This window comes from Triturus cristatus, chromosome 5_1 (genome assembly GCF_964204655.1).
Source record: "Triturus cristatus chromosome 5_1, aTriCri1.1, whole genome shotgun sequence".
NCBI classification, from domain to species: domain Eukaryota; kingdom Metazoa; phylum Chordata; class Amphibia; order Caudata; family Salamandridae; genus Triturus; species Triturus cristatus.
Window position 1 is genome coordinate 964,641,868 of NC_140587.1, and position 27,566 is coordinate 964,669,433.

Below are 27,566 nucleotides of genomic sequence, written 5' to 3' on the forward strand. Positions count from 1 at the left end.
GCGAACTATTGAAAGTAGAAGTGTTGCTAGGTAGTCCATTCTCCTCCGCGGAGTAGGAGGGACATCTGATTGGCTGACGTGTTCTAAGGAGGAGCTTCCAGAGCTTCATGTTGATTGGTTGCGAACTATTGAAAGTAGAAGTGTTGGCAGCCATTCACTTCCCTTCCGTGGAGAAGGAGGGACATCTGATTGGCTGACGTGTTCCAAGGAGGACTTTCCCAAGCTTAATGTTGATTGACTGTAAACCATTGAAAGTAGAAGTGTTGTCAGCGATTCCTTCCCCCTCCGCGGAGTATTAGGGACATCTCATTGGGTAACGTGTTCCAAGCGAGACCTTCCCAAGCTTAATGTTCATTGGCTGTGAAGCATTAAAGGTAGAAGTGTTGGCAGCCATTTCCTCCACCTCTGCAGAACAACATGGACATTTTATTGGCTAAAGTGTTCTGAGTACAAGTTTGCTCCTTATTGGGTGGGAACGGTTCACTGTTGTCAGCCATTTTGTGACTCACTTCCAAAGGAGTACGGGAATACAAAGTAGTAGAGGGGAGGGTAGGAACACTATTAACTCTGTACAGTGGTCACAAGGTGGTGGAGAGGGATTGTGAAGGTAAAAATAGTTTTTTATATATTTTAAGGACCATTTATATAATTGCCGTGGGTGTGCAAATCATGGCGGAAAAATAACAGAGTGTGTTGCGGTCTTCTTTTTATTAAGTTTGCGGGAGGGATAATTCCCAGGAGCACTATTTACTTATAATGTGGTGTTTACTTTTCTGACGGGGAGGTGTGGTTGCGCAGCAAAAATGTCAGTTTAGGTTTCAAACAGTTTTTATTTAGCAATTACAAATTAACTTTCTTCGGATACTGACGCTGTATATATTAAAGGGGTGACAAATAAAAATGGAATTTCATAAAATATCACTTAAGCGTGGCCACACCCTCCTTTTTTCTGCTATAGTTTGTAAAAGTGTTGCCCGATATTCTTGATAATATAAGAGGGCATCAGTTACTTTTAGATAAAGTAGAAAAGAAGTGCTACAACAAACACTCCCGCACTACGTCATCTGAGGTCAGAAGAACAAGTAAAAAACAGTTTAGCACAAATGACTTCATATTACATAGAAATGTATGCATTATCATTTTTCATGTTTGTATTCTGTAGAATTCGGGAATGTTCTGTCATAGTGCTTAGAGGTCGCACACTGTTCAGCTAACAAATCACGTACTCATTTAAGAATATATAGGATAGTACTATTATAATATACAGTTCTGGTCTTATATCTTCTATAGAGAGAAGTTGAATAGGAACCACAACTGTGAAAACTAGAAAATAGAAAATAACATTCAGAAATGTAGGGTTTATCACATTTTTAAATTAAGAAAGTATGTATGAAAGCTATATTTTTTTAGACAGCAATTTCGTAAAATATGCTCACCAAAAAATATATCTGATCAAGTATGTTATAAAGCTTAGTAAGCTGTATTTCAGATGGTGCAGACAAATCTCCAATTCTTCTTCTGTAACAATAGGACAGTCTATTACAATATAACGAGTGACACCATTGTTACAGTAAAAAGAAAAGGAAAATAAAGTTATGAATACAACAGAAGATCAATAACGAAAACTTTTCGAGCGGTGAATATTTTCAGAGCTTCTTTTCTCCGGGACTTCGAAATGTTTGATCTTTGTGGCTACGGGGCATAAACTCCTCTGAGATCATTATGACTGTGAACATTTTAATATACATATTCATAGTATATGATCAAAAGGGAGGAACAGACTAAAAACCAGAAGCTGGTGACATTGTTTATATATCTTTACTCGTTGCGCCAACGGGTCATGAACTTCTCCGAGATCACCATGATTGTTCATATTATAATATACATATTGACAGTATATGATCCCCAGGGGAAAACAGACTAACAACTGGAAGCTGGTGACGTTAATTATAAAACTTTAGGGTTTGCACTGACGGATCACCAACAGCTCTGAAGTGAAGTACAGTGTCAATATTATAATATAGAAAGTCACAATATATAAGCTGAAAGGAGCCAGAAAAGGAGCAATGTTTGCTGTAATCTGTCTGTTTCTGAAACAAGCTGCTGACGTTACAGAAAAAAAGGCAAAAACATGCAATGACACTTTTTTCTAGATATAAATGTTTAAATATTGACAAATAGCTATGTATTATGAATATCTACTATGTCATAATCAAACAACTTACAACTCCAGAATATGTTTTGTTGCCACAAAACAAGAATCTAACGCTAGAAAAGGGAACCTGCATCACAGAATGGACACGGATAAATAACTAGCGAAAATGAAACTAATCGAACAACGGGTGTGGTTTATATACTTTTTGGTTATTGGGTAGTCTATGGAAGGAAGATGTGGCCCCACCTATTTAGATGCCACGTTTTATAGTTTACACGTGCTCACGTTTTAACTGTTTAACTTGTGCACGTGTTGGGAAAAGTTACAAAATGTGAAGCTGTAAAGGTTTCGATTTCCATCGTAACACGTATAAGGTCCTTAATATGTACATACGTTGGCGAGTTTAAAAACTGTTACCCGGCAAACTGTGTCATTTGCATTCTCATGATTAAACACATCTGAATAGAAGACATAAAAAAAAATATCGTTCGTGATAGAAGAAAAAAAAATACGTAAAAACGGAAATTGGGTTATTTTTTGAGTGATTCTAAATGCTTACAATCATGAATACCAGGCCAATAGGTCTGCTGTTCTAAAAGTAAAAGGGTTACAACAATAAAATAATTTTAGTAAAGGGCCTTAAACAGCAATATATATGCTCGTAAAAGATTACATGCACATTTTAATAATCAAGGTTGTGCTTTTTTTAGCATCTGAGAGTGTTTATATGACTGAAAATGGTCAGTCCTTCAGGCATGAGTGCATATTTATTAGACAGATAAATGTGGAAATATACTCATTTCAGATTCATTTTTACACAAAACCCAAAATATATATGGGTAAATACAGATACAATTATTTTAAAAAAATATGGAAAAAAACAGACTTAATTGCCCCAAAAATAAATACCATAAAACCAGGAGCCATAATTATAAGTTATAAAAGACTACTGTTAAGTTAGTTTTCACTATAAAAAGTATACACATCTTTTTAAAATTTACTTAAAAAACATTTTAGGTTATAGGGACATTGTAGTTAGAAATTAGCATTTAAAAAACCTTTGAAATTCACTGAAAAAAAACATAGGTTTTACAGAAGTTATAGTTACAAATTTGCATTTAAAAAAACCTTAGAAATTCACTGAAAAAATCATAGGTTTCAGGGGCGTTATAGTTAGCAGGACATTTCACTCGTACCAAACGGTGGAATTTCTATGGTTTTGTACGAGTGAAATGTCCAGCTAACTATAACGCCCCTGAAACCTATGGATTTTTTTAGTGAATATATATATATGATGTAATTTGAGAGGTCATCAGTGATGTTATGAGTGATGTCACTGACCATGTCATGAGTGATGTAATATGTGACGTCATCAGCAGTGCATTGCGGGCGCGCGAGTTATAGTTAGCTGAACTAACTATAACGGGGGAATTTCAATGGTTTTGTACGAGCGAAATGTCCAGCTAACTATAACTTGCCTGAAACCTATGGTTTTTTCAGTGAATTTCAAAGGTTATTTTAAATGCGAATTCCTAACTATAACATGTCTGAAACCTATGGTTTTTTCAGTGAATTTCAAAGGTTTTTTAAAAGCTAATTCCTAACTATAACATGTCTGAAACCTATGTTTTTTTTCAGTGAATTTCAAAGGTTTTGCAAATGACACGTTTTACATGTATTAATTGTTATATTTATTTTTTTGATACTGATTTACTCCATTTTTTAAACTATTTATTTTTAGATATTTTATTTTTGAAATCACATTATAATTACATTATACATTACATTATAAAATATACTTTTTCAGAATGAATTACTTTAGTTTAAATACTTTGCAAATAGGCAATATCAATCAATCAATCAGCGGCATTTGTATAGCGCACTACTCACCCGGAGGGTCTCAAGGCGCTGGGGGGGGAATGTTACTGCTCGAACAGCCAGGTCTTCAGTTGCTTCCTGAAGGCGAGATGGTCCTGGGTTGTCCGGAGGTGGATGGGGAGGGAGTTCCATGTCTTGGCCGCCAGGTAGGAGAAGGATCTTCCTCCGGCAGTGGCTCTGTGGATGCGTGGGACAGTGGCGAGAGCGAGGCTGGCAGAGCGGAGCTGGCGGGTGGGCTGGTGGGAGGTCAGGCGGTCGTTGAGGTACTTGGGGCCCAGGTCATGGAGGGCCTTGTGTGTGTGGGTGAGGAGTCTGAACGTGATCCTTTTGTTGACGGGGAGCCAGTGGAGGTCTCTCAGATGTCCGGAGATGTGGCTGTGACGGGGGATGTCCAGGACGAGTCGAGCTGAGGCGTTCTGGATCCGTTGGAGTTTCTTCTGGAATTTGGTGGTGGTGCCAGCGTAGAGGGTGTTCCCGTAGTCCAGCCGGCTGGTGACGAGGGCCTGGGTGACCGTCTTCCTGGTCTCGGTGGGGATCCACCGGAAGATCTTTCGAAGCATGCGTAGGGTGTTGAAGCACGAAGACGAGACGGCGTTGACTTGTCTGGACATTGAGAGGGAGGAGTCCAGGATGAAGTCCAGGTTGCGTGCGTGGTCCGTGGGCTTGGGGGTGGCGCCCAGGGCAGGGGGCCACCAGGAGTCGTCCCAGGCGGAGGGTGATGACCCCAGGATGAGAACCTCCATCTTGTCTGAGTTCAGTTTCAGGCGGCTGTTCTTCATCCATTCGGAGACGTCTTTTATTCCTTCGTGTAGGCTGGCTCTGGCGGTTTCCGGGTCGTTGGTGAGGGAGAGGATCAGCTGGGTGTCGTCGGCATAGGTGATGATCTTGAGGTTGTGTTGGCGTGCGATGGCAGCGAGGGGGCTCATGTAGACATTGAAGAGGGTGGGGCTGAGCGATGACCCCTGGGGGACGCCGCAGACGACTTCAGTGGCCGATGACCGGAACCGGGGGAGGCGGACTCTCTGGCTTCTTCCAGCGAGGAATGAGGTGATCCACTCTAGGGCCTTCCCCTGGATTCCGGTGTTGTTCAGGCGTTGTATCAGGGTGCGGTGGCAGACGGTGTCGAATGCTGCGGAGAGGTCCAGGAGGATGAGGGCCGCTGTTTCCCCGTTGTCCAGTAGGGATCTGATGTCGTCTGTGGCTGCGATGAGGGCGGTCTCCGTGCTGTGGTTGGCTTGGAAGCCGGACTGCGTGTGGTCGAGGGAACAGTTGGTCCCAAGGAAGGCGGCTAGCTGTCTGTTGCCGGTCTTCTCGATGACTTTGGCAGGAAACGGAAGGAGCGAGATGGGGCGGAAGTTCTTGAGGTCGGTGGGGTCTGCTGTAGGTTTCTTCAGCAGGGCGCTGATCTCGGTGTGTTTCCAGCAATCCGGGAAGGTGGCGGTGTTGAAGGAGGCGTTGATGATGTCGCGGAGGTGGGGTGCGATGATGTGGTCGGCCGAGTTGAAGATGTGGTGTGGACGGGTCCGTGGGTGATCCGGAGTGGATGGTGTTCATCGTGCGAGTTGTGTCTTCGGTGCTGACCGGGGTCCAGGTGCGGAGGGTGGCGGTGGGGGGCGTCGGTTCGGTGGTGGGGTTCGTGGTTGGAGGGCCGAAGCTGTTGTGTATGTCGGCTATCTTGTCGTGGAAGAAGGCTGCGAGAGAGTCGCAGAGGTCTTGCGAGGGAGTGATGTCGTTGTTTCTGGCGTCGGGGTTGGAGAGCTCTTTGACGATGGTGAAGAGTTCTTTGCTGTTGTGGGTGTTGTTGTCCAGTCGTTCCTTGAAAGCTGTCTTCTTTGTGGCGCGGATCAGTTGGTGGTGCTTGCGGGTGGCGTGTTTGAGGGCAGTCATGTTGTCTGTGGTCTGGTTGGTGCGCCAGGTATTCTCCAGGGAGCGGCAGTTCTTCCTGGAGGTGATGAGTTCGTCGGTGAACCAGGAGGTTTTCTTGCTGCCGCGTCTGCTGGGGGGGTTCTTGAGTGGTGCAAGGGCGTCTGCGCAGTTGGTGATCCATTGAGTGAGGTTGTTGGCGGCTTCGTTGGGGTCCATTGAGCTGGTGGGGGGGTTCTGGCTGAGAAAGGTGGTGAGCTGGTCGATTGTGGTCTTGTTCCAGTTCCTACGAGGGGGTTGTTGCGGGTGGTGGTGAGTCGTCGTTTTTCTGAAGCTGAAGTGGACGCAGCTGTGGTCGGTCCACTGGAGTTTGGTGGAGTGGCTGAAGGCGACGTGCTTGCTGGATGAGAAGACTGGGTCAAGCGTGTGGAAGGCGTAGTGGGTGGGGGTGGTAACCAGTTGCTTGAGTCCGAGGTTGGCAAGGTTGTCCAGCAGCGCGACGGTGTTGCGGTCCTTGTTGTTCTCCAGGTGGAAGTTGAGATCCCCTAGGAGGATGTAGTCGGTGGAGTTGATGGCGTGTGGGCTGATGAAATCAGTGATGGCTTCGCTGAATTGTGTGCGTGGTCCCGGTGGTCTGTAGACGAGGGTGCCTCTGAGAGTGGTCTTGGGGTCGGTGTGTATCTGGAAGTGGAGGTGTTCGGCGGAGGTGAGGGTGTCATCTGAGTTGGTCGTGATGCGGATGGTGTTCTTGTGGGCGATGGCGATGCCTCCTCCCGTCTGGTTGATGCGGTCCTTCCTGGGGATCTTGTAGCCGTCCGGGATAGCTATGGCGATGTCGGGCACTGAGGAGGCGTTCGTCCAGGTTTCTGTCAGGAAGGCGATGTCTGGTGATGTAGAGTCGAGGAGGTTCCAGAGTTCGACGGCGTGTCGGTGGATGGAGCGGGTGTTGAGCAGGATGCACTTCAGATGGTTGTTGCTGGGGCTTGGTTTGGCTGGTGCGGTGCAGGGACGGAGGCAGGAGAATCGGCAGGCGTGGCAGGAGAAGGGTCCGTGTGTGCGTCTCGGGTTGGCGTGGTGGCAGGCGTTGTTTTGTCCGGCGTTGAGTGTGAGGAGGGTTGTAGTGTCATAGGTGAGTCGGGTGCGCTGGCGGCGACGAGAACCAGGGGGTCTGGCGCGGGGCGCAGTCCAGGCGCGGATGGGTGCAGACGGGCTTACCTTTGGCGCACCTTCGGCGCACAATCGGCACTTCCCGCTGCGCGCGTCTGCTGCGCGGTCGCTCTGGGGGCGTCATAAGTAAGGAGCCGGGAGGGAGGAGCAGCTGGGTGGTGGGAGCGGGGCGGCGAATGGAATCACAGGGGGGCGGGGCCACAGGGAGGCAGCGGCGGGAAACTCAAAGAAGCAGCGGGCAGCGATCGAAGGACGGGGGAATCTGCAGGCAGGAGGCGGCAAAAGGCAAGGCAGGAGCGGCAGCAGTGAGTGGGGCGACCAAGCCCTGTGGAAGGCTGAGTGGACTTTTAAGTTCAAACCCAATGCAACTTTGAGCTCAATGGGAATTTCTAGTTAAATGCAATGAGTTACTTTATGGATTACTTTTCTAACAGCAGGACTGGATCCTAGATTCAGTCCCAGTACATCTCCTGTAAACAGTTGAGTAAAAGCATTTTGGTTACACTAGTGATTTGTAAGGAATATTATTGTATTTTAAGAGTTGACAGAAACTTTTTCACACAGAATCACCAATGTTATCCTATGTGAGGAAATTCACTTAGCAGGTAAGTACTGTTATCGTTACTTTTTCTTTCTCAGTGGTGGATCCTGGATCCAGCACTGGTGCATATCATGTAAACAGTTGAAAGAATGCGTTAAGTCATACAGGCGATTTTTAAGGAATATTTGTAGTTTGTGAAAATCGACACTTAGAAACTTTTCTGGTGAAAACCAGACAATGGATTCCTATGGAAGGAAACACAAGTTACTGGTAAGTACGGTTAGAATTACTTTTCAGGGTCAGTGCTGGGCTAAAAGATGCAGCGATGGGTTCTCTCCTGATAACAGGTGAGTAAATCGGAATTCGTTGTTCGGATGATTTTAGGTGAATATTTTAAAGCTCCCAAACTCCACAGAATTTGAAAGTGAAACCAGTCAATGTTAGCCTATGGAAGGAAATACAAGTTACTGGTAAGTACGGTTAGAATGACTTTTCAGGATCAGTACTGGGCTCAAAGATGCAGCACTGATGTCTCTCCTGATAACAGGTGAGTAAATCGGAATTTGTAGTTCGGCTTATTTTAGATGAATATTTTAAAGTTCCAAGACTCGACACTTAGAAGAATTTCCAAGTGAAACAAATCAATGCTAGCCTATGGAAGGAAATACAAGTTACTGGTAAGTACGGTTAGAATTACGTTTCAGGGTCAGTGCTGGGCTAAAAGATGCAGCACTGGGTTCTCTCCTGATAACTGGTGAGTAAATCGGAATTCGTTGTTCGGATGATTTTAGGTGAATATTTTAAAGTTCCAAAACTCCATACTTAGAAGAATTTCCAAGTGAAACCAGTCAATGTTAGCCTATGGAAGGAAATTCAAGTTACTGGTAAGTATGGTTAGAATTACTTTTCAGGATCAGTACTGGGCTCAAACATGCAGCAGTGAGATCTCTCCTGATAACAGGTGAGTAAATCGGAATTCGTAGTTCGGCTAATTTTAGAGGAATATTTTAAAGTTCCAAAACTCCACACTTAGAAGAATTTCCAAGTGAACACAGTCAATGTTAGCCTATGGAAGGAAATTCAAGTTACTGGTAAGTACAGTTACAATTACTTTTCAGAATCAGTACTGGGCTCAAAGATGCAGCACTGAGATCTCTCCTGATAACAGGTGAGTATATCGGAATTTGTAGTTCGGCTGATTTTACTTCGGTCCAGTATATATAGAGACACTTTCCTACACCATCCCCTCCCTTCACCACTGTGCAAACACGCCCTGTGGCGCGTTTTAAGTTGGGGAAATGATTCCCCTTCAATCCTGAGGGTCCCTAGAGTCCAACTAGCCCACTAGGTACATCCAGTAAGCGCCACAGAGCTGCGTTGCAGAAAGGTGTAAAAAGGGGCGTGGCCTCGGAACACCTGTCTGCAACGCAGCTCCCTGGCGCAAACTGGAGATACCTGCTGGGCTATTTGTCCCTCAGGGACCTTCAGTTTTGAAATAGAATAAATTCCCCAACTTAAAATTCTCCACAGGGCGTGTTTGCACAGTGGTGAAGGAAGGGGGCATGGCCTGAGGTGACATGTCTGCAAACACGCCCTGTGGCGCGTTTTAAGTTAGAGAAATAATTCCTCCTCAATCCTGTGGGACCCTGGGGTCCAACTAGCACACCAGGTTCCTCCAGTATGTGCCAGGGGTCTGCGTTGCAGAGAGGTGTTCAGAAGCCACGCCCCTTTTTACAACACTCTGCAACACAGCACCGTGGCGCTTACTAGAGGTACCTGGTGGGCTAGTTGGCCCCCAGGGACCCTCAGTATTGACAGGGAATTAATCCCCCAACTTAAACCGCACCACAGGATGTGTTTGCATACATGTGAACTCAGGCCCCGCCCCCTCCCTTCACCACTGTGCAAACGCACCCTGTGTAGCATTTTAAGTTGGGGGATTAACTCCCCTTGAATACTGAGTGTCCCTGGGGTGCAACTAGCCCACCAGCTACCTCCAGTAAACGCCACAGAGCTGCGTTGCAGAGAGGTGTAAAAAGGGGTGTGGCCGCAGCCCCCTGGCGCATACTGGAGGTTTCTGGTGGGCTAGTTGGCCCCCAGGGACCCCCAGTATTCAAGGGGAATTTGTTCCCCATCTGCAAACGCACCAGGGGGAGCGTTTGCAGAGTGCTACAAGAAGGGGGCGTGGCCTCCGGCGCGATGCCGGTCTTTTTCTTTTTTTTTTGGTTTAAGAAGGGGGCTGTGTGGCCCCCCTTCTTTTCCTAATATTTTGGCCCTGAGGACCCCATCCCCCGGGGCCCGCCCCTTAATTTGTTTTTTTAAATAAAAATTTCGGGAAGGGGGCCACGTGGCCCCCCTCCCAAGGCCATAATTGGCCCCGGGGACCCCATCCCCGGGGCCGGCCTTTTTTTATTTATTTCTTTAAAAAATTACATTTTGGGGAGGGGGGCGCGTGGCCCCCCTCCCGGGCCACTTGTAGCCCCGGGGACCCCATCCCCCAGGACTGGCCCTCTCCGTTGGGAGTCCTCAATCCCCCCATGGTCCTGCCGGCTCCCTGCCTCCTGCGGGAGCCGGCATTGCTTTTCCACACGGGGAGCTGCTAAGATGCAGCTCCCCCTGTGAGAAAGCAATTTGCTTTGCTATTTGGAAGAGAGAGCAGGTCTCTTCCAAATAGCAAAGCAGTTTGCTATAGCAGGGCGGGAGCGGGAGCCACAGGGGTGGGCACCCCGGAACACTGCAGGAGCTGGCCCTGGGGGGTGGTGGTCCCCAGGGCCACAACAAGGCTCCAGGAGGGGAGCCGCGCGGCCCCCCTCCCATATTTTACAAAGCCTCGTGGGGTGGTGGTCCCCGGGGCTGGGGGTCTGTCACGGGCCCCCCAATTTGAATCTGTAGTGCCCCGGGGAGGTGGCAGTCCCCGGGGCTGCGGGGGGCTGTGTGCCCCCCGCAATGTTAATAAGCTCAAGCCACAGGGGGTGGCGGTCCCCGGGGCTCATGGGGGCCTTAGAGGCCCCCCACATTAAACTATTAAGCCCGGGGGGGTGGCGGTCCCCGGGGCTGCGGGGGGGGCTGTGTGTCCCCGCAATTATTCATACTTTGCCCCGGGGTGTTGGTGGTCCCCGGGGCAGTGTGGGGGGATTGGGCCCCCCACACTTTATTTTTCTGATGCCCCCGGGATTTGGCCCCCCTGGGGGCTAATTAGCATTGAAGCGCAGGAGTCCGCGCTTCCTTTTTTTTTTGATCGGCAGGATCCGCGCACCCAGGGCGGAGTTTGCCCTGGGCCTTGGGCCTTGTGGGACCCCCTGAGCAGGACTAGGGGGTCAGGGTGTTTCTACCCTGCCCCCTTTTCGCATTTTGTGTATTCTTTGATTAGGTTTCTTGTGCCTCGGTTCTACCGAGGCACAAGATGGCTGCCAACACTTCCTGATTTGGAGTGTTGACAGCCAATTAGAATACAGCTTGTGCACGGCAGGGTGCGCGGATCCAGCGTGACCATAGATATATATGTGATTTTGATTTTGGTTTCTAAGAAACTACTGAACGGATTTACACCATTTAAGCAAAAGGCACGACTCTGAACCAAGGTCTACCTTTCTGCCAAATTTGGTGTAATTCCGTTCAGCAGTTCGGTCCCTATGGAAAATTGCATGGGGAAAACACGTTTTGGGACCCCCTTTTTTCTCGTCCCCTGCTTGACGAATCACCCCGAGACTTTCAGGATAGGAGCGGATCGGAGCGGGCCACGAGTTTTGAAAATTTCGCGAAGATTCGTCAACCGGCACCAAAGTTATCCAAATAGAATGTTGCAGATTTCCTATGGATAATAGGTCCTAACTATAACTACCTACTGGCGACCGCCAGTAGGTTATATATACATATGAGTACAGGGTAGTGGCATGGAGCAGAGTGGCATAGAGTGGAGTGGTGTACACTGGAGTGGAGTAAAGTTGAGTGGTGTACAGTGGAATAGTGTACAGTATAGTATCATACACAAAAATAGCATACAGTGGAGTAGTATATAGTGGAGTGGCATACAGTGGAGTGGTGTACACTGGAGTGACATAGAGTGGAGTGGCACAGACTTGGAATAGCATAGAGTGGAGTGGTGGGTAGTGAAGTGAGGTATAGTGAGTAGTGTACAGCTGAGTGGCATATAATGGAGTGTGATAGAGTGGTGTGGGATAAAGAATATCATAACATTTAGAGGCATAGAATGTAGTTGCACACAATGGAATAGCAGATAGTGGGGTGGCTTAGAGTGGAGTGTTGTACAGTGGTGTTGCATAGAGTGGAATAGTGTATAGTGGAGTGTTGTAGAGAGAAGTGGCGTACAGTGCAATAGCATAGAGTGGAGTGGTGTAGAGTAGACTGGCATAGAGTGGAATCGAAAAGAATGGAGTAAGGTAGAGTGGAGTTATATGCACCAAAATAGCATAGAGAGTAGTGGTGTACAGTGGAGTGGTACTGACTGCAGTGGTATACAGTGGAGTGGCATACAATGGAATAGTGCACAGTAGAGTGCTGAAGAGTGTAGTGATGTAGAGTGGAGTGGATTTACAAACAGGGGAGTGGTGTAGAGTAGAGTAGCATATAATCAAAGTGTGTAGAGTTGAGAGGTAAATAGGGTAGTTGTGTAAAAGGGAATAGCCTCTAGTGGAATGGAATAGAGTGGATTTGGGTGTAGGGGAGTGGCATGCACTGGTTGGCATACAGTAGAGTGGTGTAGTGTGGAATAGGACACAGTGGAGTGTTGTAGAATGGATTGGCAAAGTGTAGAGTGGCATACAGTAGAATAGTGTGTAATAGAATGGTGAGGAGTGGAGTGGCATAGTGTGTAGTGTGGTGGAGCGTAATAACATGCCATAGAGTAGCATAGAGTGGAGTGGCATAAGCAGAGCAACATGCACTGGAAGGAGGTAGAGTGTAGTGGCATACAGTACAATAGCATACATTAGAGTGGTGCAGAGTGGAGTGGCACAGAGTGGAATAATGTATAGTGGAGTTGTGTAGAGTATAGTGGCATTGAATAGAATAGCAGATGGTGGAGCGGCATAGTGTGGAATACCAGACAGTGGAGTTGCTTACAGTGGAATAGTGTATAGTGGGGTAGAGTATAGTGGAGACGCATTGAGCGCAATGGCATAGACTGGAGTGGCATAGAGTGTTTTGACATAAAGTGGAGTGGCATAGACTGGAGTAAAGTAGAGTGGTGCAGAGTGGCATGGCGTACAGTAGAGTGACGTAGAGTGGACTGGAATGGAGTGGAATAGCATAGAGTGGAATGTCTTACAGTGGAGTTGTGTACTAATAGTGCAGACTGTATTGCCGCACGATGTAGTGGTGTACAGTGAAGTGGTATAGACTGAAGTGTCATGTAGTTGAGCAGCATACAGTGGAACACCATACAGTGAAGTGATGTACAGTGTAGTGGCGTACAGTGGAGTGTTTTACAGTGGATTGGCTTACAGTGGAATAGCTTAAAAAAGTGAAGTGACGTATAATGGATTTACATAGAGTGTAGTGGCATACAGTGGAGTGTTGTAGACTGAAGTGATGTATAGTATAGTGGCATACATTGGAATAGTGTACATGAGTGGGGTGTACAGCGTAATTGCGTACAGTTGATTGTCATACAGTGGAGTGGCATGTAGTGGGTCAGTGTATTGCTGTACAGTGTAGTGTTGTACAGTAAAGTGGTATAGACTGAAGTGTCATACAGTTGTGCAGCATACAGTGGAGTAGCATATAATGGAGTGATGTACAGTGTAGTGGTGTACAGTGGAGTGTGTTACAGTGGTGTGGCATACAGTGGAATAGAGTAAAGTGGAGTTGCGCACAATGGACTTGCATAGAGTGGAGTGGTGTACACTGGAATGGCATACAGTAGAATAGTTTACACAGGAGTGGCATAGAGTGGATATGCATAGACAGGAGAGTTGCACAGTGAAGCAGGGCAGTCTGTAGTGGCGTACACTATAGTGGCGTATAGTGTAATAGTGTATTGTGGAGTGGCGTACAGTGGAGTGTTGTAGAGTGGAGTGGCATACAGAGGAGTAGCATACAGTAGAGTGCAACACCGAGTGTTCCTGGCATACATGTGACATAGAGTGGAGTGGCATAGGGGGAATAGTACTGAGTAGCATAGCCTAGAGTGGAGTGTTTTACAGTTGAATAGCATAGAGTGTAGTAGGGTAGACTCAATTGGCATAGAGTGGAGTGGCATAGAGTGGAATGCCGAAAAATGGAGTGGTGTACAGTGTAATAGCGTCCCGGTCCTCCAGCCACCTGTGACGCAGTTTCGAGCCCTGGTCCTCCTGGTGTGTCTTGTTAAGTGTTCAGTGCATTAAGTGTTTTGCCGTAATAGTATTGCTTTTGCTACTTGAAACACTTGGATAATATTGTTTTTCCTTTGTTTTTCCTTTTTATGAGACAATGTGACTGTGAAACTCTGCTTTTGCCTGGAATTGTTTTCTTCTCTTTACTCTCCATCCAGTTCACTCCAGTTTCTGCTCCATCATTTCCCACCGTGGCCCAAGGCCCCTGCCGTCCTGCCTCCTGGAATGCCCCTCCCACCACCCAGGGCTACTTAATGGAGGCTGCAGCATGACTGTGCCACTGGCGTTCCAAAGGCAAGCCTGTCTGTGCCCATCCATGCATGGACCTTGCCTAGCAAAAGGATCCCTGGCCCAGCGCACTCCCACAGTTACTCAGCCACAGAACCCATACACTGGGCCCCACATGGAACAACTGCTGCCTTGCATCTCCACACTGCACAGCGTGACCCTTCATCTGTCATTTCAGCCTCACCCCATCACCGCATCAGATAATACCACGCCAACCCAAGATGCTGACAGTCCACAGGATCAACTCAACTGCCTCTTGATCAATGCCAGATCTCTCTGTAAATATGCTACCGAAATCTAGGACACCATCTCCACAATTTCCCTCAACGAGACCTTCTTCACAGTGACCTGCCTCACCCCACATCTACCCCAGACATTGCCACAGCAACTCTCAGCAGCTGCAAGATTAAACACAGAGAGTGGACCAACAGGCATGAGGGCATCATCATTGAACACAAGGAAGTAATCACGTGCAAAATTGCCAACACTGCACCACACCGCAGATGGAACACTTCAATTTCCAGCTCCATGTCGATGCCAAAACCACCATCAAAGGTACCCTTGCATACAGACCAACAGGACCATGAACCAACCTCAGTGACACCATCGCTGAATTCATCACCATGCTCATCATTGAGTCCAAACACTGTGTCTTCTTGTGAGACCTCAACTTCCACCTGGACATCCACACTAACACCAATAACACTGTCCTCCTGGAAAGAATAAACAACATTGGCCTCAAGCAGATTGTCACCAACCCCACCCACAGAGGAGGACAAACACTAGACCCCATCTTCACACCCAGCAACAGAATCAGATATATTCACACCTCATGAACCACGTCGACAGACCACTCCATCTTCCACTTCACCCTCACCGGTCCACCGTGCGCCGCCTCCAACTGACAGAGCACTCTCTAAATCAGCTGGACCAAGGTAAGTCAATAGCAGTGGACCAGCGCCCTTAGCAAGGCTCAGCCCTACATCATCACAGACATGGACCAAACAGTAGAGTATTTCAAAGCCTGGATCACCAGCACGCCAACCAAGTCGTCCCCACCAAATCAGCCAAATCGCACAAACCCACTAAATGAGCCAGCTGGTACATGCCAGAACTCAGTGCAGCAAAACACAAGTGTAAACAACTGGAAAGAAGATGGCAGAACACCAAGAACAACACTGACTGAGCCACCTATAAATCAGCCTTCAACCACTACCACCGCCAACTCAAAGTAAAAAAAAGGAAGCCGTGACATACCGGATCAAAACCAGCACAAACCAAACCAAGGAGCTCTTCACCATCGTCAGAAAGTTTGCCTGCCTGTCAGCCAGAGAAAACTCCATCCCTCCCTCACAGGAACTCTGCGACTCCCTCACTGACTACTTCCACGAGAAAGAAACCATCTCAAGAAACTTAGATCCTCAACCCTCTGACCTCTTTTGTAACCCATCAACCACAACGACCAACCATTCGCTCACCGGATGGGAACAACTCAGCTCACCAACAACCACTGCCCTGATGAACGCCATCAACTCAGGAGTACCCACATAACGATTCCCACACCATCTCTTCAACCTTAGAAGCAACAAAATCAGCCACCACCTCACCACCATCCTCAATCCCTCCATAACTGCAGCCACTTATCCCTCTGCATGGAAGATCGCAGAGGTTAGACCCCTCCTCAAGAAACCTTCAGTAGAACCTGGAGAGTTCTGGAACTACTGCCCCATCTCCTTCCTTCTATTCCCTTCTATAGTCCTGGAGAAGGCCATCAACCTCCAACTAACCAATGATCTGGAAAGAAACATACTGCTGGGCCCATCCCAATCATGTTTCAGGGCCAACCATCGAGACCGCACTGATCGCAGCAACAGACAAAATCTGAGCCCTGCTCAACAAGGAGAATCAGCGCCCTCGTCCTCATTGGTCCCTCCTCACCTTTTGACACCATCTCCAGCACACACTCAGCGATCGCCTACGCCAGATTGGAATCACAGATGATGTGCTCAGATTTATGGCTTCCTTCCTCACAGGATGCACAAGACAGTCCGCCTCCCTCCCATCAACTCACAACACAAGCACACAATCAGCAAAGTACCCCAAGGCTTATCCCTCAGCTCTGACCTACTCCCAAGGCAAATGACCACGCCGGAAACCTCAGCATCATACTGGGCATCAAACTCTCCATGAAATGACAGGTCAACACGCTTGCCTAAGCCTGCTTCCACACAATCCACATGCTCCGCAAAATCTTCAGATGGCTCCCCATCAGCATAATGAAAATGGTGACGCAGGCTGCCATCACCAGCCAGCTCAACTACAGTAATGCACTCTAGGCCGGAACCTCCACAGAGCTCTTGCAAAGACTCCAGACAACCCAGAATGCAGCAGCCAGGCTGAGTTCTCAACCTACCTAATTCGACAAACATCACCCAGCACCTGAAAGACCTCCACTGGATCCCTGGCCAGAAGAGATGCCAGATCAAGCTCCTGACCCACACATACAAAGCCCTCCACAGCCAAGTGCTAGACTTCATGAAGCACCGCCTGATCTTCCACCAACCATCCAGAAACCTCCACCCTGCACACCTTGCCCTCGCTCAGACACCACATATCTGCCACAGCCACTCTGGAGGACACTCCATCTCCCACCTCGCCACCAAAGCCTGGAACACCCTCCCCTCCACCTCTGCACTTCTCCTTCACTAAACCACTTCAGGAAGGGACTGAAGACCTGGCTCTTTGACTGATACCTGCAGCACAGTGCCTGGATACCTCCCAGGGTGATTAGCCGTGCTATACAAATACTACTTGATTCATTGATTGAATAGTGTGCAGTGAATTGTCATACATTGGAGTGGCATACATGGGAGTAGCATTGAGTGGAGTAGTGTATACAGGAAGGCCATAAAATAAGTTGGTTTGGAGTGTATTAGCATACAGTGTGGTGGTGTAGAGCAGAGTGGCGTAGAGTTGAGTGAGGTAAAGTGGATTAGCGGACAGTGGATTAGCGTAGAGTGGAGTGGCCTATAATGGAGTGACATAGAGGGGAGTGGTGTAGAGTGTAATAGCATAAAGTAAAATAGTGTGCAGTGCAGTGGTATAGTGTGAAGTTGCCAGAGTGCGGTAATTAAAATAGATGTAGCAACAAAGTGCGTGAACATATGTAAATGCAATGTTGCCAGAAATACAATATTAGGCGTAAATGGAATTTTTTTATACTATGTGTGAATAGTGTATGTAGTGTTAAAGTTTTATGGTTTAAAAATAGATATATATTGTGCCACGATATACTACATTAAGTATGTGGTATACCGCAGTACTTGGACATGAAAAACTAGTATGGGATTGGCTAATAGCTGTGTTTACCAAATGCAAAACTCAACCATTTAATTTTCAGCACAGTTTGACTGTGTTCTGTGCTTCGCTGCGTTCTGGGTTAGGGTCTTAGATATCTGGAAGTACCAAGTTTTTCTTTGTTGATCTTTACCTATTGTCACTTCATTAAAGTGTTAATAGGCAGGGACATTAAGATAATAGTTAATATATTTTAACAACAGTTTAGGGGGAACTACACATGTTTTTGCATTTTTCTAAGTAGCGCACTCGTTTGTAGGTATTACTGTATTACTGCATGGACTTAGGGGCTGATTACGATGTCAGGCAGAGTTTCCTCTGCCTGACATCCTATTAGCCATGGGACTGACTGACACCCGATTGGCGGTCCCGACCGGCCCATTAGGATGTGACCAAACACTGTTCAGTCGCATTTCTACATTTAACAATGGGAGCATGCATTCCTGCTGACAACTGGCTGTAATGCATGTTCCCATTGGAAAATGGGAGGTGCAGTTCATTCCTGCACCCTGCAGGGATCAACAGGTGGGCACCATAGGTGCCCCCTTGGCCTCCAACCAGAGGCCATGCACCAAAGGGGGCCCTGCCGGGGGTCCCATATGCAAGTTCCAACAGGCTTTCTGTGTCCGAAAGGCCAGCGTGGAAAGGCTGCTAAAACCCAACTTTGTAATCCCTAGGGTGGAAAGAGCCGCCATAGGGATTACTGGCTGCATTCCGAAATGCTCTCCGAGCCCGTCAGAAGCCATTCAGAATGACCAGGCGGATTCTGTCCAACTCTACCATAATGAGGCGGTCGGAAAGGAATCCGACTGGCATATTATGATGCGGTCGGAAAGGAGCCTTTTCCGACCGCATTGTAATCAGCCCCATATGCAAAGATTTAAATATGTTAAAAATAGAAAATACCCTGTATTACGCTATATTTGTCAGATATAGAGTAGTACAGTGTATTTTTATTTCTTCAACATATTTAGTTTAATTTACTTTCGGTACATCCATATTCCAGAGGCAGTATCACAGTACTCCATACATCTTTTTTAAATATATAAGAACTTATAAATATTTTCCCCTACCTATTACAATCTAATAAAGTGGAATTAGGTAGGGTCAACAAATCAATCTTAAAACTTACCTATATCTAAGTGCAAAACAGAGAACATAGCCAAAGTGTACCTAAAAACAATATGGCTGCCTTTAGCTTTTAGACAAGTAGTCATTAGCCAAACACATAAAAACTTGTGACTGCAGTACTTCAGCAAAATACCTCAAAATATCATGACATTTCACCAAAATACCACAACAATAGATATCACTAAGTTTAAATCCTTTATCACTTAATTTTTTTTTACCCCACTTATCTCTACTAGCTAAAATGATCAAATGCGCCCCATAAAGTGTAATCCTGGCAAATTTCATATAAATATGATCACTCATTTTCGCAGTACCCGAGATACAAAAGTCTATTGAAAACGCATTGGTGGAAAAATGCGTTTTGGGACCTTGTTTTATCTTTGCACCCTCCTGATCACCACAAAACCTTTCATCCTCAGCCAATGTAGAAAAAACAATAAGTCTGGAAAAGTTTTGCCTCAAAAGCTTTCATGTAACGTGGCAGCCCTTGCCGCGAGGACCGCACCACCCCGCGAAGATCGGGGGCCACGAGGCAGGGAATCTTACCTGTCTCCTTTGTGGAACACTGAACTTGGATTAATGGGGTATCTGTATGTGGTGGCCCATTGAGGGCTTTTCATTGACTGCTAAACACAGCGACAATAAGGTGTACCCATTTCAAAGTAAAAGGACCATGACACACTACGTGGCCCAGAATTATTAGCCCATTTAAGGGCATGGCATTGTTTTAAAGGAGGGTGTGTCTGGGAAGCACGCCATGTCGAGCCTCTGAGGAAGGAGCATTTTGAACTCTGAAACATGTAAGGCTACATCGACTGCAGCTGCTGGCACGTTCGCCATATCAGACATTTCTTTACCATAAAAGGTTTTCGGACCCGTTCAGTGTGGAGTGCGTTTCTGTCTAGGGGAAACTTTGGAGCTTATATATATATATATATATATATATTCACTTAAAAAAACATAGGTTTCACACATGTTATAGTTAGCTGGACATTTCACTCGTAAAAAACCAATGAAATTCCCCCGTTATAGTTAGTGCAGGCAACTATAACTCACGCGACTGCAATCCTCTGCTGATGACGTCAGATATTACATCACTGTATTTAGACACTTATTTACCCATGTCTTCTTCCATTAATCTTTAGCTATACATATATTACAAATATTTATTTTTCAGAAAGACACATATGTCATCAGTAATGTAATATCTGACGTCATCAGCAGAGGATTGCGGTCGCGTGAGTTATAGTTGCCTGCACTAACTATAACGGGGGAATTTCATTGGTTTTTTATGAGTGAAATGTCCAGCTAACTATAACATGTGTGAAACCTATGGTTTTTTAAGTGAATTTGCAAGGTTTTTTAAATGCTAATTCGTAACTATAACGTGTGTGAAACCTATGGTTTTTTCAGTGAATTTGTACGGTTTTTTAATGCTAAGTTATGTATTTATTAATTTTGGGGTTTTTTCAGGTTTTTCACCGTGCGCGCACCGTGCGCGCACAGTGCGCTTCGTGCTCCGTGCGCGCGCTGTGGGCGCTCGGTGTGCTTCGCGCACCGAGCGCCCACGGTTCGCAGTGCATGCCGTGCACACGCGGTGCGCACACCTCGCGATTTAAAAAAAATAAATAAATAATTTCTCCCTCGGGGGTCCTTCTGTGACCCCCTGACCAAGGCTAGGGGGTCAGGAACTGTCCACTCTGCCCCCTTTTCACGTTCTCCACCTTTGTTTTTCACCCCCTCAGACTGCGAGAGACAAAATGGCGGCCGACACTTCCTGGTTTCGACCGATTCGAATGTTTACCGACATCTAACAACCAATCAGAATTGCACTCGCGCACGGCAGGGTGCACGCACCGTGCGCGCACGGTGCGCGTGTATAGATATTGATATGCTTTTAAATGCTATTTTCTCAGGAAATACTGCACAGATTTACACCAGACCTGCAAAGGGCACTTCCTTGACCTTATGGCTACCTCTCTGCCAAATTTCACGTAATTCTGTTCAGCCGGTCGGGCTGTAGCTGCGACTAAAGGTCCTATGGAAAAATGCATGGGGAAAACGCGTTTTTGGACCCCCTTTTTCTCGGCCCCTGCTTGACGAATCATCCCGAGACTTTCAGGGTAGGAGCTGAACGGAGCGCCCCATTTGTTTTGAAAATTTCGCGAGGATTCGTCAACCGGCGCCAAAGTTATTCAAAATAGAATTGTGAGATTTCCTATGAAACTAGGTTGTAACTATAACTATCTACTGGCGACCACCAGTAGATAATATATATATATGTATATATATATATATATATATATATATATATATATATATATATATATATATATATATATATATATATATATATATATATATATATATATATATATATATATATATATATATATATATATATATATATATATATATATATATATATATATAATGCCTACTGGCAGTCGCTAGTAGGTAGTTATAGTTAGGATCTACTTTCCATAGGAAAAGCGTTTTTTCTTTTATTAATAACTTTGGCGCCGGTTGATGAATCTTTGCGCAATTTTCAAAACGAGTGGCCCACTCAGGTAAGCTTCTTTCTTGACAGTTTCGGGGTGATTCATCAAGTGGGGGCTGAGAAAAAATGGGGGTCCCAAAACCTATTTTCTCCATGTTAATTTCCATAGGAAACTTTAGACAAAGCTACAGTCCGAACTGCTGAGCGGAATTACACCAAATTTGGCAAAGAGGTATGTCTTGGTTCAGAAAGAGCCCTTTTTCTAAATGGTGTAAATCCGTTCAGAAGTTACCGAGAAATTAGAAAAAGAGAAAGTTTTGATTTCTGTCCTCCATAGAAAACTTTAGACAAAGCTACAGCCCGAACTGCTGAACGGAATTACACCAAATTTGGCAAAAAGGTAGGTCTTGGTTCAGAAAGAGCCCTTTTTAGGTCGAGCCTAAAACAGCGCATGCGCTGTTGCTCGAATTTTTGTTAGGGGATTTTCAAAGTGCTGCAGCCGCTGGCCTAAAGCCTGCGTGCATGTGCGCGTGAACGCGCGCAGCCGCCATATGTCTCGCGTGCTTGCCACACAGCGCGTCCGTCCCGTCCTAGCGATCGCGATCACTTTCGCTTTGATCGCGATCGCTATTACTTTCGCTTTCACGTTACTTTTACGGCCGCGCGGCTGTCCTGTTTCCTTTTCTCTACGACCCGATAATTACGTTGAAATGCTTGTCTTTCTCTTCAGTGTGCAGGGCCCTAAGCATAGGGGGCTCTCCCCTGTCTTACTCCACTTGGGTCCATCCAATATTCAGTCCTGTGGAGACAGCTGCTCCGTGTGGCACAGCTTCCGCGTGAAACCCTCATCTTGGTTGTAGTTTGTCTCTGCTGGTACTGATGTTCTGAACTCTCGCGCTGATTCCTCTCCTTGCATGCAGTATACGCAGCCAGCCTGCAAGGGGTCCGTCCCTGCTGACACCGAGGCTGACATGATGTATCTTTAGGTGAGTGCGGCCACGATTTGCACGTACATTCCTCTGACGCTACTTGGTGGTGTAACCCACAGCACCGTGCTTCTTCCTTCTGCAGTATCTTTCCTCTGGCACCCACTACTGGCGGCCTCCTGCATGTGTCTTTTCCTCAGACACTCGACGCTGGCCTCCTCTTGCATGCTTCGTCCTTTGCCACTCAGTGTAGCCACGTCTGGCACAGGCGTTGCTCTGACACTACTCACTGCCGATTCACAGCGCTGCGATACTTCACTTCCGAACACCTTTACCGCCTGCCTTCCTCTGACGCGTAATGCTGGCCACCTTCTGGCTATACTTTCCTCTAACTCTACTTAATGCAGTGGCACATAGCCCCTTGATACCCTGACTACCAGACATCATGTGCACGTTTTCTAGCACCCGCTTCTGCCCACGCGCTCTGTTCACTGCAGGAGACCTCCTGCACACACCTTCCTCTGACTCCCAAAGCAGGCTACCTTCTGCACGCGTCTTCCTTTGAATCTACTCGCTGCTATAATGCACAGTTTTGCCCTCCCTTTATGGTTGCCTGGCTTCGTCGGAAACCCACTGAAAGCTAGATTCTGCACGTGCATTCCTGTGACACCTTCCGGCCACCTTCTGCTCTGATAGTACTTACTACTGTGATGCGCAGCCATACACTCTATCTTTCACTGAAGGGGACCTCCGGCTCGTGCCTTTGTCTCACACCGGTTGCTAGCCACTTTTTGCATGCTTCTTCCTCTGCCATCCAAAGCTGGCCACCATATGCGCGCTCGTTTCTCTCCACCTCAAGGTAGCCACCCTCTGCATGCGCCTTTCTCTGAAGCTACTTGCTGCTATGATGCACGGCGCCGCTTTTCCGATAAGTGCTTACACAGGTTCTTCACTAGCCTTCCCGGAATGCAGTGTAGGCCACGTTCTGCATTCTTCTTCCTCAGATATCCAATGCAGCCCAACTTTTGAACATTTTTTCCTTTGACATACAAGGTGTCTACTCTCTGCACACAGCTTCCTCTAAAACTACTTTCTGCTGTGATGCACATGCCCCACGCTCCCATTTCTGTAGAGGACCATCTGCAGGCACCTTTTTTCAACACTTGTCGTTTCAGTGATGAACAGCTCGTCACTCCCTTCAGTGCAGGGCAGCCTGTTCTGACACCCACCCTCCCATTGTTATTTTTAATCACCCCCACCCTTCCATAGTCGTTTCAATCAACCCCACCCTCCCGTCATTTTCAATTTCTCCCACCCTCCCATCGTTGTTTGCTGACCTCTCACCTCCCTCAACCACCATGTCATTAAAAAAAAAAAAAATCAGCAAAGCTTGGCAATGCGTGTATTCATTTCTTTATGTATATACCCATTTTGGTTAAACAATTAACATGTTCGGAAGTTCTTCCACAAATATTTTCTTCACATACCGATTTTACAAGAACATACAAATAAATATGTAAGTATCCAAGACGATCGTATGTGCAATGTTTACTTACCTACCCCACTTCAAAAGCACAACACAATCACAGGATTGTTGTAGATGTGGGAGAGCTAACTTGATCCCAATAGCTACAGCACGAGCCTAGCCTGGAAAGCATCGTTGTGTAACACACTAACCCCCAGGAAAAGCGTTATGGCATTTTTTATGTTCATTCTTTTTATTTTTATTCATACAGTCGCGCAGTTATACATAATATCTTAATTATATCTAAGGTAACAAAAAATGTTATACCACTTGTTATAAATTTATAACATACTGTTACTGTACAGCAGCCATACTGCTCTACATCATCGCTTAAACACATTAGTGAGAGCTATTGGCTTTGCCAAACACTTATAAGGTCCCAAAGGCGAGACCTATTGGCTATGCCAATGCTTGTTTTAAATGGTGTAAATCCGTTCAGTAGTTCATGAGAAATTAGAAAAAGAATCATTTTCGATATTTGAGCACAGAGGAGGGTTCATGCACCCTCCCGGGCACGAGCTAAACTCTACCAACAGTCCAAATCAGGAACTATTAGCATCCATTTTGTGACTTTGTTACCGAGTCCGTAGATAATTGTGGAAAAAAGGATGAAAAACAAGAATGGGGGCAGAGTAGGAACACCCTGACCCCCTAGGCCTGCTCAGGTGGTCCCACAAGGACCCCCAGGTCCCCCCTATTTATAGTTTTCATAAAAAAATGTCAAAGTCGCGCTGGGTGCACGGCTCCTGCCGTGAAAAAAAAAAAACAAGCGCAGGTTCCTGTGCTTCGTTTTTGAAAGCCCCCGGGTCGGCCAGGTCCTGGGAGCACTCAGTAAATATTTTGCAGGGGCCTGCCGGGGCCGCCCACAGACCCGGGTACCGCCACCTCTCCCGGGCTGAAACAATGCATGGGGGTCCCAAACTCCACACGCTGACCCACGGACTACCACCTGTGGGGGGGGCACGCGGTCCCCTCTACCACCTCCCCAGTGCTTTGTTTTAAAAAAATATTATGTGTGTGGGGAAAGAGCCCCCCCACATGCCCCTGGGACCACCACCTCCCCAGGTTTTAGAAATGTTGGAAGGGGTGCTGCGCGGCCCCCTACCTGGAGCCCATAATGGCCCTGGGGAGTGCCACCCCCCAGGGCTGGCTCCTGCAGTGTCTTGGGGTGCCCACCATTAGTGTGAACGTGATGGGTGAGTGGCTCTCAGCATGGCCCCCTAGTGTGCTCCAAGCAAAAATAATTAAGATATTTTTTTAACAAGCTTGGTTATATGTTGGGCTATGGGGTGGCTCTAAAAAGAGCCCTTGTTTTCATTGGGAGATTGTTGTAGCTACATGTAAGTGCAGATGCAGAGCTTCAGGTTGGTGAGAAACACTCTGTTGCCTTGTTCAGTGAAGTGTATTCCATCACTTCTGTAGGTGCCATCCATATGGAAACGTAGATTGTTGTTATAGATTGACTCCATCCTATGGTCTCTGAGGTAAGCAGAAACAGCGTTATTGATATTTTTTCTAGCTTTCTCAATCTGAGGACAAAATTGATTGGACCACTTCCATTTCTGTCTTTGGCATATGTTAGAGTATACAAAGACAGTTTGGGGGAAAAGTAACATCAATTCTGCAAAGGTGTCCTTAATTAGCATTTCCAGACCTACCCCAGTCAATGTGCCTAGGTCATTGCCACCACAGTGCACAATCATGAGGTCAGGGGGTTGGAGATGCAAAACGATTTTAACCAAAGGTATCAATTGATGCCACTTTAATCCTCTCTGCCCAATCCATTTGAAGTCTACATTTTGCAAAGCTAGGTCTTTGTCAATACCTCTGCGTTCAGCATACCATTTGCAACATTGTGTGGTGAACTTTAAAATATGGTGAACTTGTGACCTGTCAGTTAAGTTGAATGTTCCATGAACTGTTACTATAGAAACTGGCATTAAGAAGAATGGGGAAGAAGTCCGTTGCTAAGGGTTATTATGTGGAACCAATAGAAATGTGTTTTACAATTTGAAAAAATCTGGGAATCAATGTTATTTGTTGCTTATGTGTATTTGTATGGGGAAAGAGAGGGAAACCTTGCCATTATTGGTTTTACCTTGCCGAGTCTGGTGCATTATATTAATTGTGTGTAAAAGAAAATCCTGTCAAAGTTTGTGAGATTTTTCATTCAACACATTTATTTGCAAAGTGAGTTATACATTTGTGAGGTTTATTTAAAAAAACTTATCATTATTCTACAACTGTGTTGTTTGAAATATATTATTGAATGTAGAGATGTATATTGGAGTTTGTTTCATTATACTTATTTTTTGTTTAAAAAAGAGTCTGTACAGTAATATGTGTATTTATTAAGATGATTATTGATGTTAATAATTAGGCTTCTTTTTTAAGTCTATACAAAGGTATAGTTGAATGATGCCGCATATTTTTAGATAGTTGGTTGAAGATACTGTACAAATGTGTAGTATGAAAGATGTTCATTTAAGGTGTAGTTTATTACGCTTCATTTTGTGTTGTCTCTACAAAGGTATAGTTAAATGATACTGCATATTTATAGATAAATTCATAAAGATGCAGCACAACTGTGCTGTTTCAAAGATGATCATATAAGGTGTTAATAATTAGGTTTCTTTTTGTAGTTTGTACAAAGGTAAAGTTAAATGATGCCACACATTTTAAGATTGAATGGTAAGGATAGGGCGGACACAGATGTAGAGTTCATGCCTGGCTGAACTCGCGCTGTGAGTAGGGGTAGGCATGTGGCTCATGCTGAGGCAATACAGATACACACAACACTTGGCATGTATGATCCAAGACTCCAAGCGGTCTTGCGCTCCTTCATTTCTCTGTTCATGCAAGCCCGCCCTCCGGGTGCATGCTACATTACAACATTGTCAATTGTGTGCCAGGTGGCGCCGACACTAAAACACAGACACACACATTAGTTACTTCCTTGTCCAGTCCAGAACTGAGCCACATATTTTAAGATTGAATGATGAATTAAGGTGCTGTTAATTAGGCTTCTTTTTGTAGTCTGAACAAAAGTATAGTTGAATGATGCCATATAATTTTAGATAGAAAGGTGAAGATGTAGAATAAAAGTGTAGTTTTAAAAATGCTCATAAAGGTGTTGTTAATTAGCCATCTTTGTTAAGTCTGTTGAGAAGTATAGTTTAATGTTGTCGCATATTTGTAGATAGAATGGTCAAGATGTAGCTCTAAAGTAAACCACCACATATTACCCCTGCAGGCATGTTGTACTTATCTACTTAACTAGATAATATGTAATGACTCATCTATGTGTTCAGATTGTATTTATACAGTTATATGTATGCTTAGTGAACGATTGAGAAGTGCCTGACTGATTAGAGGAGTGCAAAGGTAGTGAGTAGGTGATATTAAAACTACTTGAGTAATGATTGACTGATTCCATATTCTGTAATCAGCCAATTAGTATCCAAGCACTCGTGAAATCACTCTTCCACTACCTAAACACGTATGAAATCACCCAGGCACTACCTATACAATCTCCCAATCAGGCAAGCACTACCCATGTACTCATGCAGTAAACCAATCAGTTACAAATTTCCCATGCACTCTCCTTGCAGTACTCTTATCATTCAGTCAGTACCCATATATTCATGTAATGACCCAGATACTAACACATGCACTGCTACAATCCCCTGTGCACTACCCATGCAATTCTCTAATCACCTACACACTACTCATTCTCTCCTTCAATTGCCCAGGTGGTACACATGCAGTCCAGCAATCACCCTGTCCCTTCCCATGCACTCCTCCAATCACCCAGCCAGTAGTATGTTCGTATCTATTCACTCCGCCAATACCCAAGCAGTTATAAATTCACCATGCACTCTCCTTGTAGTAGTCTAATCATTC